This window comes from Mauremys reevesii, linkage group 12, assembly GCF_016161935.1.
Source record: "Mauremys reevesii isolate NIE-2019 linkage group 12, ASM1616193v1, whole genome shotgun sequence".
In the NCBI taxonomy this organism is placed as follows: Eukaryota; Metazoa; Chordata; order Testudines; family Geoemydidae; genus Mauremys; species Mauremys reevesii.
In genome coordinates, this window is record NC_052634.1 from 28,780,780 (window position 1) to 28,793,995 (window position 13,216).

The following is a 13,216-nucleotide window of genomic DNA, read 5'->3' on the forward strand; positions in this document are numbered from 1 at the left end:
AGTGTTTCTGAGTGACACCCCCAGACATATTGGCATCAGCGCTGCCCAGCCTGTTTGATGGCCCATCCGGGGTCATCAGCTGTACAATGAACCCATTGAAAGGATCAAGGGGAGACACCTCTTGAGTCAGCAAGACATGCAGGGATATGCCTGTGTACTGAGACCTCCAAGGCTTTTCCATGCCATGTGCTGTGAAGCTTGTGTTTGGGACACAGGAAGTAGAAGCCACTTGGCAAAAGGAATATACAGGGCAGCTGCATCATCTCCATTTTGTCTTCAGTCCCTCTTCCTACCTCTGGAGCAACTTCTCTACAAACTGAACCTTGGAACAAAGGACTGAATGTTGTGGGGGGAGGGATAGCTCAGTGGTTTGAGCACTGACCTGCTAAACCCAGTATTGTGAGTTCAATCCTTGAGGGGGCCACTTAGGGATCTGGGGCAAAAAATCATTACCAGAGAGCCTTTCAAGCCAGAAACTCACCAATACTGCTAAGAACCAGATATATAGATTTCTGAATGTATCTGACTGTTTTCCCATTTTAACAACTTCCTTTTTCTTTCCTTCTTTTATAATAAACCTTTAGTTGAGATGCTTTCTTGCTTATAAACCTTTAGTTTAGATGCTAAGGATTGGCTGGCATCATAGTATTCTGGGTAAGATCCAAACCTATACAGACCTGGTAATGTGGCTGACTCTGGGGTCAGAAGAACACTTCGTTTATGTGATCAGAGTTTTTAAATAACTTCTCACTGTGCCGGACCTAGGTGCTGATTGGGAGTCAGAGAACTGGAATGCAGTAAAGGGGGCCGTGTGATGTCTTTTTCAGTTTCTCGATAACCAGTGTGGGGGATCAGAAGCACAGTTGGTGACTGATCGGTGAATTTAACTTCCATGTTAACCACCAGTTTTGGGAGCATCTGCTCTCCCTTTTTCAGCCTGCCCTGATCTTGGCATTTTCAGTGTGGACTGCCCCAGGCACACTGGGTCACAGTAAGCACTGAAGTTAAATTAATAGTGTTTTTTATGACACAGTCATATGAAATCAGCTGAACTCCTTTGTTTTCTTTTATCTGAGCAGCGTTTCCAGTTTCCAAACCTCATATAATCTCCCAGCTGGAACAAGGGGAAGAGCCATGGGCCCCAGACCTCCAGGGTTCAGAGGAAAGAGAGATCCTGAGAGTTTCCTGCACAGGTGAGGAAAGATTAAACCAACTCAGAATCTGGAAGTGCCTGAAGGAAACATCTGGGATGCCCTACAATGCCCTTGGAAGGTTTCTCAGTTCATTATTGTCCCTAGCAGGGGTCGTATCCTCAGGGTAAATATAGCTCATGGCTTCCTGTAGACACTAGCAGACACCAGGCAGTAGCTTCCTCCCTTTCCCCTGTGAGTTTGGATGGGATGTGAGGGCCGAATTGATCCCCTCCTCTCTCCTGTTTAGGGAAGAGTTTGGGGGAGTTCAGTTCCTGATTTTTATTTGACGTCTCTCCAGCACTTGTTTTGGTTTGGCCTTCCCCTTTCCATCCCTGTTTGAGGTTTCTGTCTCTATCACAGCAGGTGACGCAATGGTATGTGAGAAAGAGGAGAATTCTCAGCAGGAAAATGTTGAGAAAGTGGCTAAACACAGAGAATTATCGCAAAGATCGAAAAGGAATGTGTCCTGGAGTCATGAGCAGGGAAAATCCTGTGAGATTCAGCACAGACCAGAAAGAGAGCAAGGAAACCAGCCAGAGGAGAAAATGGGTAAATTTATTTCCTGTCGGGGAACTCAGAAAAGCGTCAAGGAAACCACAACACAGCAGGAAGTCCTCATGGGAAAGAGGAAAAATACATGCACTGAGTGTGGAAAAACCTTCACTTGCAGCTCAGCCCTTTCTCAACATCAGAGAATCCACACAGGGGAGAGGCCCTATGAATGCTGTGAGTGTGGGAAAACCTTCAATTACAGATCAGCCCTTTCTCAACATCGGAGAATCCACACAGGGGAGAGGCCCTATGAATGCTGTGAGTGTGGGAAAACCTTCAATTACAGATCAGCCCTTTCTCAACATCGGAGAATCCACACAGGGGAGAGGCCCTTTTATTGCAGTGAGTGTGGAAAAACCTTCCCTTGCAGCTCATCCTTTTCTGTTCATCAGAGAATCCACACAGGGGAGAGGCCCTTTGATTGCAGTGAGTGTGGGAAAAGCTTTATTACCAGCTCAGACCTTTCTAAACATCAGAGAATCCACACAGGGAAGAGGCCCTATGAATGTCATGAGTGTAGGAAAAGCTTCTCTAGCAGCTCAGCCCTTTCTCAACATCAGAGAATCCACACAGGGGAGAGGCCCTATGAATGCCGTGAGTGTGGGAAAAGCTTCAGTCGGAGTTCAGGCCTTTCTGTTCATCAGAGAATCCACACAGGGGAGAGGCTCTTTGATTGCAGTGAGTGTGGGAAAACCTTCACTTGCAGCTCAGCCATTTCTGTTCATCAGAGAATCCACACAGGGGAGAGGCTCTTTGATTGCAGTGTGTGTGGGAAAACCTTCACTTACAGATCAGTCCTTTCTCAACATCAGAGAATCCACACAGGGGAGAGGCCCTATGAATGCCGTGAGTGTGGGAAAAGCTTCATTAGCAGTTCAGGACTTTCTAAACATCAGAGAATCCACACAGGGGAGAGGCCCTTTTATTGCAGTGAGTGTGGAAAAACCTTCACTTGCAGCTCAGCCCTTTCTATTCATCAGAGAATCCACACAGGGGAGAGGCCCTATGAATGCCATGAGTGTGGGAAAAGCTTCACTAGGAGCTCAGCCCTTTGTCAACATCAGAGAATCCACACAGAGGAGAGGCCCTATGAATGCCGTGAGTGTGGGAAAACCTTCAGTCGGAGTTCAGGCCTTTCTGTTCATCAGAGAATCCACACAGGGGAGAGGCTCTTTGATTGCAGTGAGTGTGGGAAAACCTTCACTTGCAGCTCAGCCATTTCTGTTCATCAGAGAATCCACACAGGGGAGAGGCTCTTTGATTGCAGTGTGTGTGGGAAAACCTTCACTTACAGATCAGTCCTTTCTCAACATCAGAGAATCCACACAGGGGAGAGGCCCTATGAATGCCGTGAGTGTGGGAAAAGCTTCATTAGCAGTTCAGGACTTTCTAAACATCAGAGAATCCACACAGGGGAGAGGCCCTTTTATTGCAGTGAGTGTGGAAAAACCTTCACTTGCAGCTCAGCCTTTTCTGTTCATCAGAGAATCCACACAGGGGAGAGGCCCTATGAATGCCGTGAGTGTGGGAAAAGCTTCACTAGCAGCTCAGCCTTTTCTGTTCATCAGAGAATCCACACAGGGGAGAGGCCCTATGAATGTCATGAGTGTGGGAAAAGCTTTATTACCAGCTCAGACCTTTCTAAACATCAGATAATCCACACAGGGAAGAGGCCCTATGAATGTCATGAGTGTGGGAAAAGCTTCTCTAGCAGCTCAGGCCTTTCTAAACATCACAAAATCCACACGGTGAGAGACCTTATAAATGCAGTGAGTGTGGGAAAACCTTCAATCACAGCTCACACCTTCTTACCCATCTCAGAATCCACACAGGTATGCAACCCAATGGAAGCAGTGAGTGTGGGAAAACCTTGTCTTGCCACTGAGACCATGTGAGCCATCAGAGAATCTGCAAGGGGGATCAACACCATAAAAACCTCTAGGGCTATCACTACTTTAATACTTTCCTGATTCCCACTTTTAAAAGCTGTTTGAAGCACCGATATCCCTCAGCTTGTCCAGATGAGTGAGTGGCCTATTTTTGCATTTTGCAGTTTGACCTCTTTGAGGTGGACTCATTTATCCTTTCTATCAACTCCATTCTCCCATAAGTAATTCGAGTGTGCCCTTCCTATCAGGAACCAGGGAGCGTCACATTTATACCATTCCTCCTATTGCAAAGTTATTGTTAGAGTCACCAGTGTTACAGATTGTATCATTGCCAGTTGTTCTCATGTTGTGCTGAAGAGCAGTTATCATGGGAACTTTTCATATTACATTTAAATGAAGAGCAGGGACAGGAAAAAATTGTCATTTCAGCCTCTGTGATACTGGAAGGAGATGTAAAAAGCGACAGAGTCCTGTGGCACCTTATAGACTAAAATACGTACTGGAGCATAAGCAATGTACAAAAACCTGTAGGAGAACACTTCAACCTCCCTGGACACACAATAGCAGACTTAAAAGTGCCATCCTGCAGCAAAAATACTTCAGGGCCAGACTTCAAAGAGAAACTGCTGAGCTTCAGTTCATCTGCAAATTTAACACCATCAGCTCAGGACTAAACAAAGACTGTCCCTGGCTAGCCAACTACAAAAGCAGTTTCTCCTCCCTTTGTGTTCACACCTCAACTGCTAGAAGAGGGGCCCATCCCTGATTTAACTAACCTTGTTAGCTCTAGACTGATTCTTGCCTGCATATTTACACCCGCCTCTGGAAATTTCCACTACATGCATCTGACGATGTGGGGATTCACCCACGAAAGCTCATGCACCCATATGTCTGTTAGTCTACAAGGTGCCACAGGACTCTTTGTCACATTTTGCAGATCCAGACTAAGGCCTGGTCTACACTTGTGTGTGTGTGTGGGGGGGGGTCGAACTACCTTAGTTCGAACTTCTTACCTGTCCAGACGCCGCGGGATCAAAGTCTGCGGCTCCCCCATCAACTCCGCCACCACCGTTTGCGGTGGTGGAGTTCCGGAGTCGACGGGAGCGCGTTCGGAGTTCGAACTATCGCATCTAGATTAGACGCAATAGTTCGAACTCCGAGAAGTCGAATGCTACCCGTCGACCCGGCTGGTAAGTATAGATGTACCCTAACAGAGCTACTCCTCTGATACTTGGAAGGAGATGGGGTGACTCAGAGATTCCCTCCTTCCCCATCATGGCAGAACTGTTACCTTTTGTCTGAGCCAGGCAGAGTTTATCGTCATCACATTCTACCCCTCCACTTCTCAAAGTGTCATGTGATGAAGAGTTCTCAGTTGTCTGTGCTTGGAGATGATGCTTTGACTTATTTAATCCTATGCCAGAGTTGCTATGACTGGTGAGAAAAGTATCAAAGACCAGGAAGGGGAATTCAAATGGATCCTAATCGCAGTGTGATCATTTCGAGTTTAAATCCCAGGTTCCATCTATTGGTAAAGCCAATTCTGGCAAGGTGGCTGTTTTTTCCCCCATTATGGCAATGCTAGGATACTAAACATGTTGTAAATAACATAACTGACTATTGAGACAGTTACTCACTGAAATATGTTTGAATGGTTCAGAGGAGAATGTGATGGGAGAATCTCTTGTCCTGATTCTAAATAATTAGTTGTAATCTGCTCTGGAATTTCAGTTTACACGTTCATTGTCATGTATTTTATCTCTCTGTGATCTGGGTTTCTATCTTTCTTGATGGCTGTGGTCACACAATTAGATATTAGTTCAGCTCAGATTTATTGGAGAGTTTAAGACAAATGACAATTTGCTAAAGTCATCATTTCTCACTTCAGCTTTGCTTTTTCCCCATCCTTCCATGATGATATGGAGAAAGTTCAAGTTCAGTTCTGTCAATAGGAGAGAACTCTCCAATTTACTGGCCATGCTAACAAAGACACAGCAGTAATCTAAAATCTCCACTTGGAAATTGTGAACAACAGCAGACCCCCAACTAACTGAAGGAAGTGCATATGATCACAGTGTAGTTCAATTGTTTAAATCAATATTGTCTCAGATGGCTATGTTGGCAGGAGAAGCTCTCCTGCTGATTTACATAGGAGATTAGAGCTGTGTAACTATGTTGCTCAGCTATATCGATTTTTCACACCCCTGAGCAATAATTATACCGATAAATGTCTTTAGTGTAGCCCGGACAGTTTTCTCCTGTGTTTTCTGCATTTGTATCACTTCTCCCCTACTTCCTACTACTTTGAAAGATTTAAAGTGTGAAAAGAGAGGTATTTTTCCTCATGATGCTAACATTCCCACATAGGAGACCCCTTCCACCAACACGCCTGGCAGAGGAACCAGAGATATATGAACTCACAGAAGTGTTGGGACAAACCACAACTTGAGCTAAGGTTCAGTTGTTGGCAATGGGGATTAAAAGAAAACTAACATATGTGACCAGAATTTGTGATCTTTGAATATATTAGTGTTACTAGTGAAAATGAAATCATAGGTGATGTTATTGGTTAGAGTAAGAGACAAGTTATTTGATGATCTGAATTATTTTGGAAAACTGAAAGTTGTCTTGTGTTTTTTTTTCTTTTTTTAGTTGTACAGGAAATGATGGTTAATCTTCAAAAGTTAATTTGATTTAATTTACCCCCTGTAGTGTAAACCTGGTAGAAAACCTCACTCCAAAGGTTGGGATGGGAGAATAGGTGTTAGAAAGAGTGTATAAGAGGATATTGGGTCTGTATAGGTTTTATTTTTTTTGTATTTCAGATAGAGCATATTTTGCTTAGCTTCAAAGTCAATTTCTATTAAAGGAAAACTACTCAGACAACTTGTCTCCTTAAGTTTTACCCACTTACACTGTAAGTGTCACTGACTTCCCCACTTCTCTAATTTGCAAAGGAAAGGCCTGACATCTGTCATAGGATGTGTCCAGCAGGTAGGAAAGCTGCAGTTGTCAACCATCAATACCAAGGAAAGGCTGAAGTCCACTGCCTTTCATATCTAAAAGCCATCCAGAGGCTGGTCTACACTGAAAAACTATGTTGACATGGCCACATATCTCAGGGTGTGAAAGATCCACTCCACTGAGAGAAGTAGTTAATGTGACCAAAGCCCCAGTGTAGACAGTGTTAGGTTGTCAGAAGAATATTTCCAGTGTTTGAAGGGTAGACACAGCCTTAGACAGATTGATCCCCTCTGGGAAGCGAGTCATGACATCAATTCCAATTTTGACCCATCTCCCATATGTGAGAAATCTGCTAGTATGGAGTGCTGAGCCAGCTGTCCGATCACCTGGTTCAACTGAGGAAAAGCTCTTAGTACCCATCAGTCCAAAGACTGAGAGAAATGTTGAGTTCCAACCATTGTCATTTTAGTATATGATTGTTCCTTTCTCTATTTTTTGTGTTGTCCTTTCTGTTCTATCAGAGTGTGACTGTATAACTCAGTGCATGTGTGATAAATGCTCTTTGGTGCCAATTGGCAGAGAGGTCAAAGTAATTCACAAGAAACTCCTGCCTCAGACCTGACAAACTCATCACACCTAATGCACTGATTTTTATGATATTTATCCAGGAAGCATAGCAGTGAGATCTCTACTGAAAGCTTGTAAATTATTGTTACTCCTGATCACTGCAAGAGGTGTGTATGAGTCCTATTGAAGGAGTCATGTAAGTATATGGAAAATTATGCCCATATGGTATTATCATGAAAGTGAGTCACCCCAATTAAAGGTCTTGTTGGGAATGGCCTATTCAAGTGGGAGGGAATTGTCACCCGTCCCTTGCTAGCCAGTTATGCAATGTGTTGCTGCATTGTCAATCTTTGCACCAGCCCAGAAAAGCCAATGGAAAACTATCAAAGACAAATTATAGCCATCGAAACCCTGTGGAAGTGTAAACGACAATATGACAATGAGGAAATGGTCCTTTCTGTGAATATACACAAAAGACTGATTCATTTTATAACAGGGTGGAGAGAAACACTCTAGGGCCATTCACCAAGGAGATCACTAATGACCAGTGGTGCTTCAAGAAAGGCAGGGCCCTGGCTCCTAGGGACTAGCAGTCACTGCAATAGACTGTCACCTCACACTTCAATCTACTTAGGTAGGAAAGGTAACTATTAAAAAGTGTAGGTTGCATTTTGTGATTTTGTTTTGTTGGTAACAGTTGGTTTCCATCATTCACATTTGTTTGTTTAAATCTCTGTCCCTTGTTAAATAAATGTCCCTTTGTTCAATAACTGTGCTCAAGTGCTGTGTGTGATCCAGTAGCAGTGGGCTACAGTAAAACTGGTAACCTGGGATGTACAATTGCTTCGGGCAGAGAGGATCTGGGATTTTCTGAGCCCTGGTCTACTCTAGGAGGGAATCAATCTAAGTTACGCAACTTCAGCTACATGAATAACGTAGCTGAAGTCGATGTACTTAGATCGACTTACCATGGTGTCTTCATCGCGGTGAGTCGACTGCTGCAGCTCCCCAGTAGACTCTGCCTGCGCCTCTCACCAAGCTGGAGTACAGTGGTCGACAGAAGAGTACTCGAGGATCGATTTATTGCATCGACACTAGACCCGATAGATCGATCCCCGCTGGATCGATCGCTGCCACCAATTCAGCAGATAGTATAGACATACCCGAGTATCTGATGATTGGAGCTGGACCCCAGAGGGGGACACATTGAAGGAACTCAGGGGTTAAGGTGCCTTTATTGTCAATTGTTAAGGTTGCTGTAGCTCAGAGGAGGGTGCTTGACTGTCTGACAGGCTGGTGAGTTTGGTCATTAACATCCAGCTGCCAAATGCAAAAGTCCCTCTTCCTCGTGGCAGGTGGCCACCAGGAGATTCACGGCCCTCAGCACCCTGAGAAGGGTCACAATGTGCATCTGTGTTGAGCCACACAGGAAAGCTCCTATAGAATAAAACTCTGCTGTATGAAATCATGGAACATGTGCTCTTCGCTCTGTGAAAGCACATAAAGAATCCAAGTGCTGGAGGGTAGGGTTTGGGTCCAGAGTGACCTAGACAAATTGGAGGATTGGGCCAAAAGAAATCTGATGAGGTTCAACAAGGACAAGTGCAGATTCCTACACTTAGGATGGGAGAGTCCCATGCACCGCTACAGGCTGGGGACAGACTGGCTAAGTGGCAGTTCTGCAGAAAAGGAGCTGGGGATTACAGTGGACAAGAAGCTGGATATGAGTCAATAATGTGCCCTTGTTGCCAGAAGGTTACCAGCATATTGGGCAGCATTAGTGGGAATGTTGCCAGCAGATTGAAGGAAGCGATTAGTCCCTTCTATTTGGCACTGATGTGGCCACATCTGGAGTACTGCATCCAGTCTCCCCTCCCCCCCCCCCCCACTACAGAAAGGATGTGGACAAATTGGAGAGTGTTCAGCAGAGGGCAACAAAAATTATTAGGAGACCTAGGCATATGATTTATGAAGAGAGGTGAGGGAACTGGAGTTATTTAGTCTGCAGAAGAGAAGAATGAGGGGGGATTTGATGGCAGCCTTCAACTACCTGAAGGGGGGTTCCAAAGAGAATGGAGCTCGGCCAGACGACAGAACAAGGAGCAATGGTCTCAAGTTGCAATGGTGGGGGTCTAGGTTGGATATTAGGAAACACTTTTTCACTAGGAGGGTGGTGAAGTATTGGAATGGGTTCCCTAGAGAAGTGGTGGAATCTCCATCCTTAGAGGTTTGTAAGACCCAGCTTGACAGAGCCCTGACTGGGATGATTTAGTTGGGGATTGGTCCTGCTTTGAGTAGGGGGTTGGACTAGATACCTCCTGAGGTTTCTTTCAACCCTAATCTTCTATGATTCTAAGTAGCTGCAAGTGTCTCTTTGTGGTCACATCTGTAAAGACACTAGGAATGGGCAACGGGATGGATCACTTCATGATTACGTGTTCTGTTAATTCCCTCTAAAGCATCTGGCTTTGACTGCTCTTGGGAGATAGGACACTTGGCAGGATGGACCGTTGGTCTGACCCAGTCTGGTTGTTCTTCTGTTTTATGTACAGAAATGAGGCTCTTACAAAGCAGAACTGGGGGGAAGGGCTCTAAATTTAAATCAGTGTTAGAGAGAAATATGTTAAAACACCGTGAGACTCGATGTACGGAAGAAATAACACATGATCCCCATCTCCTTCCCCAAAGCCTTAGGTGGGGATTAGCTGCCAACTGCTGCGGCTGCTGCTCTGAGGGGAGCGGTATAAGTTGTCTGCCTGTGGGTGCGGCCCACCAGCTGGTTCTTCTGGGGCAGACGGTGAGTTGCTGGGCAGGAATGGTGCATCAGCTGGAGTATGAAATACGAACAGGGATCTAAAGACTCTACACTGGCCTCCAGTGGGGATTGAGGATGCTGAGGCAGTGGAATTTCAGCATCAGAGTCATCAAGATTCAGAGCTGCTTGGGGGTGGAGAGGAGGGGGATGACTCCACTGGATTTTTAGTGCATCCCCCTAACTACTCGCCCATGACAACCTGGCTTTGTCATTGCTCTGTGGTTCTCCTGTTGCTCATTCCCAGCTTCTGGAAAACAATGGCGAGGGACACCATCCCTGCCCATCCTGGCTAATAGCCATCGATGAACCTATCCTCTGTGCACTTCTCTAGTTCTTTTTTGAACTCTGTTCTAGTCTTGGCTTTCACAACATCTTCTGCTAAAGAGTTCCCCAGGTTAACTGTGCGTTGTGCGAAGAAATACTTCGTTTCAAACCTGTAGCCTATTCATTTCATTTGGTGACTCCTCCTAGCTCTTGTGTTATGAGAAGGAGTAAATAACACTCCCTTCCTTGGTCCTTTGAAAGATATGTGAGCCCCCACCTCCCTGCCCCACCTCTCATGTCCAGGGAACAACAGGGATATAACAACACGGCAAACAACAAGGTTCAAAGTCAATGCACGTGGGAGAAGTATCTGCTGTTTCATTCCTTACATTCCTGTCGCACTGCATGGCCATTTCCTTTCCCTCCTTTCTGTTAAAAGCTTTTGTGTTTTGCACAGAAACATTATTTCCACAGGAGACACCCAGGAGTGGGGGCTGCATTCCTGTGCCAAACAGTCACTAGAAGGAGGCAGACAAAGGTCTTTAAGATGAAGTGTCCATCACTGTCAAAATATCATCTCCCTCCTTCAGCTCACTGGCAGCCTGAATTTCTTCCTTATCCCACCAGAGTCTTGTCTGGACTCAGCACTATCCAGCCCCTCTGTATGTAGTGGGCAAAAACCACAAACCTTGTCTTTAAAACAAGCCGCTCCCTTCCTTCTTAGGGAAGAGTTTTCTATGATTGAAGTTGAGCTTCAGTTCCCCTCTCCTAGGGGCAGGTTGGGTGTGGGGCCAGCTCCCAATGAGATCTGTTTTCACCTTTGCCCCCTAACTCTGCTCCCAGCTGTCAGGCGGCTTCCAGCCCATCCACCCTGCTTACTAGCTCCATAGTCACGTGTAACCCCCTTTGCCAGCACACGTAGCCTGCAGGAAAGCTGCTCCTGCCAGCTGTGTTGGTGGTATAGTGGGGCGCATAGCTGCCTTCCAAACAGTTGACCTGGCTTCAATTCCCAGCCAATGCAATAATGGCTTTTCTCTTTTGTTGGTTCCTTGTCTGGAAGTGGTTTAATTTCAGTCACGTTGTGTTACAATCACATCAATAGAATGAGACAATAAATGTGTCAAAGCCCAGCACGTCACACAGGAGGGAGGACTACAAGGGGCTGGAATGTGTCATCTGAGAAGACAGAACACTTGGAAACCTGCATCTCCCATCCCCTGGCTTCCATGTTATGATTCCAGCTGCGTGAGCTGTTTGTACCATGTTCCTGCATGATGGGGAAATAAAGTTTTGAGTCAGTTTTTGCTCCTACAGATTCCTTTGCTGTTACAATTATATTGATATGAACAAAAGGGAAGCAAAAAAACAACAAAAAAACCCACCCAACTTGCAATACAGTTAGGGAAAGAGAAGATCGGGGTAAGCCAAACATTTCAAAATAAAAATTAATACTAAAATGGGAGCCAGGAGAGAGAGATCAGGTATGTGGAGATCCCTTTGATATTTGAAACCTACATCTACCCAGCTTTCTGAACACCTGTGAGGAGCAAGATGGAGTTGGGACATCTTCAATCATTGATTGTCTCTCTGTGTTCTCTGTCTCTTTCTTCTCCCCCCATTATTCTTCTCCAGTGTCTCTGCCTTTCTCCTCTTGCTCCCTCTCCCCCTGCCCTTTCCCAGGAACTTACAGTCTACAGCATTCAGGAAAAGCCAGAGTTTCATCGATTCATAGACTCTAGGACGGGAAGGGACCTCGAGAGGTCATCGAGTCCAGTCCCCTGCCCTCATGGCAGGACCAAATACTGTCTAGACCATCCCTGATAGATATTTAAATATTTTACTGGCTGCTGCCACAAAGCAAGAAAAATTACACTTCTGGTTCAGAGTCAATGCACACACGTAAGAATCAATGGGCTTTTAATTCCTTAGGTTCTGCCACCATATGCTGCTTCCATTTCATTTCAATCTTTCCCCAAGATTTCTCATTGTGCACAGCAACATTACACCCTTGGGAGAGAGTGGTCCAGAGGCTGCATTAATTTAACCTACAAAAACCAAACAAATAGAAATGTAGATCAGAAATGTACTCTCCAGGTTCCTCCAGCCCAGGGGTTGGCAACCTTTCAGAAGTGGTGTGCCAAGTCTTCATTTATTCACTCTAATTTAAGGTTTTGCGTGCCGCTAATGCATTTTAATGTTTTTTAGAAGGTCTCTCTCTACAAGTCTATATATTATATAACTAAACTAGTGTATTGTAAAATAAACAAGGTTTTCAAAATGTTTAAGAAGCTTCATTTAAAATGAAATTAAAATGTTGCTCTTACACCGTTGTCCCGCTCAGCCTGCTGCTGGTCTGGGGTTCTGTTCACCTAGGCCGGCAGTGGGCTGAGTGGGGCCTGCGGCCAGGACCCCAGCTGGGAAGGGTCTGGCAGCCAGAACCCCAGACTGGCAGTGGCTCAGCCCACTGCTGCTCAGGGGTTCCATCCTCCGGCTCCTGCCAGCCGGGATCCTGGCTGCCGGACCCGCTCAGCCCGCTGCCGGTGTGGGGTCCCGGCCCTGCCCACATACAGTGGGTACCTACCTTCTCCCTGGTTCTGGCCCAGTCTCTTCCTCTCTCTGCACTGAGCTGAGGGTGGGAGTGCACTGAGCACAGGGCTGTGGGTGAAGGGTCTGGCCAGGAGCTAGAATGAGGGAGGGGGCTCAGGGTTGGGGCAGGAGGTTTGGGTCTGGGGGCACTGACCTGAGGAGTTCCCATTTGGCATGAGGGGTGCAGGTGGGAATGTGTGCGGAGGGGTGCAGGAGCTCCCGTTTGGTGCTCAGGGTGAGGATGTGCGGGGTGCATGGGATGTGGGGAGGCTGGGGATGTGTGAGGGTGCAAGAGTCAGGGCTGGGGGCATGGGGGGGTGAAGGAGTCAACAGGGGGCTGGGTGGTACAGGGCTCAGGGCAGGGGCCTGGGCGGGGTGTGGGGGTC

General features: G+C 46.1%; 1 pseudogene; it reads left to right on the forward strand.

Moving 5' to 3' along the window:
- Positions 1-1,837: 1,837 nt before the first annotated feature.
- Positions 1,838-13,216, forward strand: part of LOC120375866 — a 332,464-nt pseudogene continuing 321,085 nt past the window's right edge.